Source organism: Augochlora pura, chromosome 3, assembly GCF_028453695.1.
Source record: "Augochlora pura isolate Apur16 chromosome 3, APUR_v2.2.1, whole genome shotgun sequence".
In the NCBI taxonomy this organism is placed as follows: Eukaryota; Metazoa; Arthropoda; class Insecta; order Hymenoptera; family Halictidae; genus Augochlora; species Augochlora pura.
The window spans coordinates 14097452-14103843 of record NC_135774.1 but is presented as its reverse complement, the minus strand read 5'-3'; the positions used below and the strand labels follow the sequence as shown (position 1 = coordinate 14103843).

General features: G+C 50.8%; 1 protein-coding gene across 2 annotated transcripts in view; it reads left to right on the top strand.

Moving 5' to 3' along the window:
• The first annotated feature begins 1694 nt into the window (after positions 1–1694).
• Positions 1695–6392, top strand: part of LOC144467865 (zwei Ig domain protein zig-8) — a 234523-nt gene continuing 229825 nt past the window's right edge. For both annotated transcript variants that reach the window (XM_078176847.1, XM_078176846.1), the window contains exon 1: positions 1695–3122. The gene's annotated coding sequence lies outside the window, so the exon portion shown is untranslated. The remainder of the gene's footprint in view (positions 3123–6392) is intronic.

The window sequence follows — 6392 nt, the reverse complement described above, 5'->3', positions numbered from 1 at the left end:
GCGTTACGGGATATTGTTGAGTCCAGAGACATCCGGATTACCGGGGAGAGGGAGGGGGGAAGGCAGGGGCCAGCTCCCCGGCACTTTCCTAAATTTTCGAGATAGAGGCTATTGAGTTAACTATCCTCGCCCACGGGATCAAGCAGCGGCACGTTAGGAAGTTATAAGTCTTTAAACTTTAATTTTACGTTGAACTCTCCGCGCGGAAAGTTAGTTTAGTTCCGGCTTACTTATACTTCCGCGGTCAACTCCTGAAACCTTAAGAACCTCCGCCGAAGATTTTACAATAAACTCCGAATGGTTTATATCGCCGTCCGTCGCCGAGCCCGGCAGATCCGAATACATATGTATGCGTCGCGAAGATTACCTCGCTCTCCTTTATTTTCAAACCCGCGGCGCAGAGTTAAATAAATCCGGTCGGCTTTGATGCTTTCGTTGTCCCCATGGCGAAATCGTTTAACAGTACACCGTTCCATTGAAAATATTCCGGATACACTGTAAGCGAATTTGTAGATCGTCTCCTTTTCCTGCTGCGAAATTAATTACAAGAATACCTCATTACAAAATGGGATTTTAAAAATGCAACGTGACACCGTTGCCTAAGGTCAGCCGGCTAATAGAAGACCCCAGTCATGGACAGACGCGTGGTAGAACATTCTTACAATACTTAAACATTTAGGAGGAACGTTCCATTCATTTGCAGTACAGTGTCCAGCTGCGTTCACCCAGACGCGCAGCAACAGACTACTCTCTAATGGTCAGACGACCGATAGAATATTCCAACTTGGTCAGACTTTTAGTAGGATGTTCCTGTCACGGTTGGACAAGTAACACGATGTCCTGCCTCGAATAGAAACTTGATACAATATGTCCGCGACGAATAGACTGGTAAAATAGACTAGTAGAATATTCTCATAGGATCACGCGTTCAGCAGAGTGTCTGAAATGTGATCAGTGATCCAGTAGAATGTCTCGCCGTGCTCGGACACTTAGTAAAACATTTGGAAAATGAACAGAGTGCCAGGAGAATAGCCAGACACACGACCGTACGTTCAGCGGAGTATGTCAGCCACGCACAGACGACCTGTAGAACGTCTTCCAATGCCAGTAGCGCTTCAACCGACAAGTAGAATATGCCATCATGGTCGGACGACCAGCGGAACGTGCCCGACCTATGCGGACGAGTTTCCCCCGAGTTCGACCGAACGAGTTGTACACCATGAAAAATCACGTCTCCCGGAGATATCCACAAAAGCCTGTCCCTTTCAAGTGTCGCGAAAGTAGGTCGCGCGCACCCTTCAATGACAGAGAAGGCTCCGCGACGTCCACGGTCCGACGCCGTTCCGAAAGACCGTGAAACTTGCATTCCGTTGATCGTAAAAATACCTGAGAGCCCATGGCGTAGGGTGACGTTCCCCCATTCGCCGCCACTGTTTCCACCCCGTGGCCGATCGCGGTTGGTGGACACGGAGGTGCGCGGGGCGGTGAACCCGCTCTGGCCCGAGTCGCGGCGACGCTAGCGCCGCGCCGGAGGCTCCAGTCCGAGCCCAGCATCACTCGTGGTGGTTTCGCGCGCGCATCCCCCGCCAAGGTGCGACTGTCGTTCGAGAAAACGCAGCGATTCCGTCCCGGCGATTACGTCGCGTTCGCGTTCATCGCGTCCGGACGTCACGCGACCGTCAGAAAAACGCGGGGCCGGCGCCGCGACGCGCCGAGAACACGGTGACACCGAGCTAACGAGTGTTTTACCATACGGCGCGGCGAAGAAACGAAGTTCGCGGAGCATGTGAAGACGATGGTCAGCTCGCGAGGAGATCGGTCGGCGAGCGCACGAGCGGGTTCGCGCGCGTCTACGCGTCAGTCGGCACCGAAACGCGGCGAGGCAACAACCCCCGGCGACAGTCGCCGTGGGTAGAACGGTGGCTACGGTGGTGGTCCCGGCTCTGTAAACAGGCAGCTCCGCGGCGGTGCAATTTGTTTGCCGGCGATTTGTTCCCGGTCGAGAGGAACCGTCCCCCCCGTCACGAACGAACTCGGTCCAGTGCCTCGAAGCAGAGTAACTTAGTCGCGAGGAGTGTTCCCGAAGGAGGAGAGTCCCTGTGAATTTTACCGGTGACAGTGAGTGTTCCCATGCTAATCGGAGTGCGGATTCAGGATACGTTCGAGGATCGAAGCAGGTGTTGTGCCCGCCGCCGGCGATCCGTAGCGGAAAACTTTGCGACGCGCATCGCCGCGCGTAATCATGCCAGGAATGCGATCACCTCGTAACGGGGCATCATGCTCGGCCGCTTGAAAACGCCGCCGGCCGCTCCAGCCTCCGATCAATCCGACGATCGACGATAGAGAATCGCGGCCGATCGCGCGCGCGACGGGACACGCGGCGCAGAGAACGCGGAGCAGAGAAAAAACGCGGAGCAGAAAACGGAGCGGTGAACACGCTGATCCGGAAGCGGTGAGCTAAAACCGCGGAGCCAGAAACGCGGGGCGGAATTAAGATCGCCGCGGGAAAAAAAAAATAGAAAAAGAAATCGCGGAAGAGGGACGGAATTAAAGTGCGCGGGTTGCTCGCCGGGCCGCGAATGATTTGTAGGTCGGATATTTGGGAAATTGCGGCCGCCAGCTGCCGGCTAGGATGTTCCAGCGAGTGATCCTGCGATCGATCCGGCATCGACGCCGCTCCTACCCGGCGACGGACCTCCTCCGATCGTCTTTCGTGCTCTGAATCGGATACGAAAATAAGAAAAAATAAAAGAAACGGGTTGTGAAAGTGCGTAAACAGGCGACAGAGAACGTAGGAGGAAACGCGAGATCGATCGGCCATCGCGAGAGGAGTGGCCGCGGCGAGAGAGAGTTCCTCGCGAGTGATAAATAAAACGGTGCGCCGGAAACGGGGATACAGGAACGATCTTCTCGGAAGCGGCGAGTAGAGAGCAGTTGCACGGTGGTTTTCTGTCGCGTTCCTTCGGGCCTCGACGCCCTCTCGCAGGCTCGATTTCGCGGCATTGTCTTCACCCTCGGCCGTGGTCCAGTGTTTCTCGCGTGAAAGCCGATTCTCTTCCCTTTTTCGCTCTCTATCCGCGCGCCCGCGAACATCGGACAAAGGAGACGCGATCTGCTCGAAGGTGAGTGTGTTGCTCTTCCCTTATTCCCCGAAACCGCTTTGCGGCTTTTCTTCGTCGCGACTCAAAGGGATCGCGGCTCCATCGGGCGTGCTGTCCGATCGTTTCACGGGTTACCGTATCGATCTCGATCGCGAGGGTTCCTGCGACACGATATTCTGCAGAGTCTCGTCCTACGGAGCCTCATCCTGCGGGGACTTACTCTACTTGAGATCTCTTTGGGATCTGCAACATGTGTTTCTAACGCAGCTTAGAACCTTGTTGTAAAACTACTATGGTCCCTGCGATTAAAAGAGAGCCAGGTCTTTCACGGAAGCACATCTATACTAATTATTGTTCCCATGAAAACATAAATTGATCGGAAATTCTGTCGAAAGTAACTTCAGTTGCTTCGATGAAAAATTTCATCGAATTTCTGTGACTTTGCAGTATTACTAACTCTTGAACAAAAGGCTGCGAAAGAGACTCGGTAATTTTACTATTTAAACGTGTACCTAACCAATTACGAAAGTCTCCCAACAATCGATTCTCCGAGGTGCGGGTCCGGTTCTAATGGAAAGTCCCATCGGCGTGGCAGGGGCGAAGTTGAAACAGCATTAGGCGACTGCAGTCATAGAAACGCGTTTAAAGAGAGTAGTGGGGGACCGGGCAGCAAAGTGAATAAGTTACCTGCGGAAGTTTCCATGGGGGGGAAAAACGAGGAGGGAACTTTCACCAGGCCAAATACCATCTCCGCCCGGACAGGCCTCGGTATAAATCTCCCTCGGCCTTCTTTTCCCGATAAACTTCACCGATGCCCGCGATAGGTCTTTTCCACGGCGGCGTTATTAGTTTCCCCGGATAATGCCTCCGCGGAAAATTTATTCGCAGCGTGGACCGTCGTCGAATTCGGGTAGCGAGTCATGGGGGGTGGGGGCAGAGAGAGGCCGGGGGCCGGCTCTGATACTTTAATTACTTTTCCTCGCATGCACCCTCGCGATTTACAAGTTCTAATCCCCGTCCGCGGAGAGAAATTGCGAGGATATCGGAGCATTAACCGGAGCCGGTGAGACGCGCGCCTCCCTCGCGGAACTATTGGCTCGGGATTAATTCAACGAAATGTATCAAATTAACGGGGGAAGCGCGTTCGCTTCGCGTCACGCGAGCCGATCTATCACGAAACTAGCCCGGCGCTGCCGCATCGTCGATTCTTCAAATGTTTCCGGAAATATTTATTGCCTGACCGACCGACTCCGAGGCCCCCGCTCCGGCGACACGCACGTAATTTGTCGATCCGTTCTCCGGCGTTTCCCTTTACGCGAATACGTCGCCGAACCGCTCGCCTCCTCTCCTCTCGTCGAAACGGTTCGCGACGTTTTACGAACGCCGCGTCGACGGATGGAATCAGTCGGTGCTAATCAGAGAGTAATTTGCCGCGAGCCGATTCCAAAATATTTGCGTTTAATTCGCCGCGTTTGAAGCGAATCTGTCAGGAACGCGCGCGGTTCGAATATTAACTTTATTCCCCGTGAAATGTGTATTCGGTTTGATTTTGTCGTCGGCCGCACGCTACGCCGGCCCGACCGGGCTCTCTCTCTCTCTCTCTCGATTTTTGCCCCTTTGTGCCGAAACTGGTAATACGACCCCGGGGAGGCGACGCGGATTCCATTAAAAATATTCATGAACTTCCGCATAAAGAGTTTATTAGCACTGCGAAATGAAAGTCCGCGCCATCCGAGCGAAGGAAACGGGTTAGCGTCGCCGCTCGTCCTCCTCCTCCTCCTCCTCCCGTTTTCGTAATATTTATCCCGATCTCGCCAGGAATGTTCGAATAATTCATCGATCCGACGATTTTCTGTTAGGTGCGACGAGCTCCCGGCGCTCCGGTGTACAAGCGAGTGTGTGCTCGATTAACTCGAAGGCCGATTCAACATTCCGCGGAACCCGAATAATTATTCGTTCCATCGATTTCTCGTCACGTCAGCCCCAAGGAATACGGTTCCGCAATAATCGTCGCCCCGCGATATTCCTACCAATTTATTCGACATCGGCTGATAGAGGGGGAAGGGATCGCGTGATGTATCGCGATTTTTCGAATACGGGGCTCTAATCGGCCCGCTAAACGACGAGGAAATACCACGGTAGCGTAATCGGCTCGTTCGAAATTATCCGCGCTCGCCGAGCATCGTTCCCATTCGTGCTGTTTCGATTAGATGAAATCGCAGGCTTCTTCTCAGTTCGAGTCTGCTGTACAGAAAACAGTAGTTTGCGCTTGGAAAAATTTGTGTTAGGAATATTCATCTGTTCAGGTATTAGGGTAGTCAAGACGATTACTGTGAAGTGGTCAGTTATGTGCTTTTTTTTGCAGACATGATTAACTTTATATTTATCAAATGGAAAGTGCCATATTTTTTAATTTTTCTGTTTTGTTCTTTTTTTAACGTAAACAATTTGGTATGTTTTATTTGGTGAATATACAGTTTATTATGCCAGAAAATAAAGATATATAAAATACAGCATACTCATCTCTTTGATGGTACTATTATTTGATACACATTTTTCTCTCATTTCTCAAATAGTACAGAGTAATTTTGAATTATTATCAAATTAAAAATAGTACACGATTATATCTTTTCCTAGGTTCAAATATATCACGATATCTCTTTCTTTATATTCCTCGGGGTTCTCAAGGTAATCACTGCAGTTGCTATTTTTATATTCTTCGGATAACTTAGAGTATCTTCTATTTAATACTCTCACGTTAAAAATGAATACTGCATCCTCTAAATTCATGCAATAGATATTTAAACGTATTTTTAAGTTGCAGAAAATACAATGAAAGGCTTCTATCCTTTTTAATAGATATTTCGTATACAATTAGTAGATATTTAATCCATATATATCATTATAGTGAATCCTATTATAACTAACATTACATTCACAATAGAACAATATATTAACCGCCATCGAAACTCAACCATTTTACAACAATCCAACTAATCGCCAGCATAGTAACATACTCGAAATACCAACAACACTGGCCATTTTTCTCATGCGCACACACGTTCGCCATCCATTCTGCCACGCAACGCAGAGATGATCTGTTTGCTCGGCTGCGCGCGGTCGAGGTTTTGTCGCGAGACAGATGGAATCGCATCGGCGCCGAGTATCGGGGCGGTGAATCCGAGCGGAAACGGGCCCACGCGACGGGATCGCGAGCGTAATGGTCGAATCTTGGGCGAAACTGCAAATGATTGATGGAAGAACGGGCGTCGGGCGCCCGACGGGGCTCTC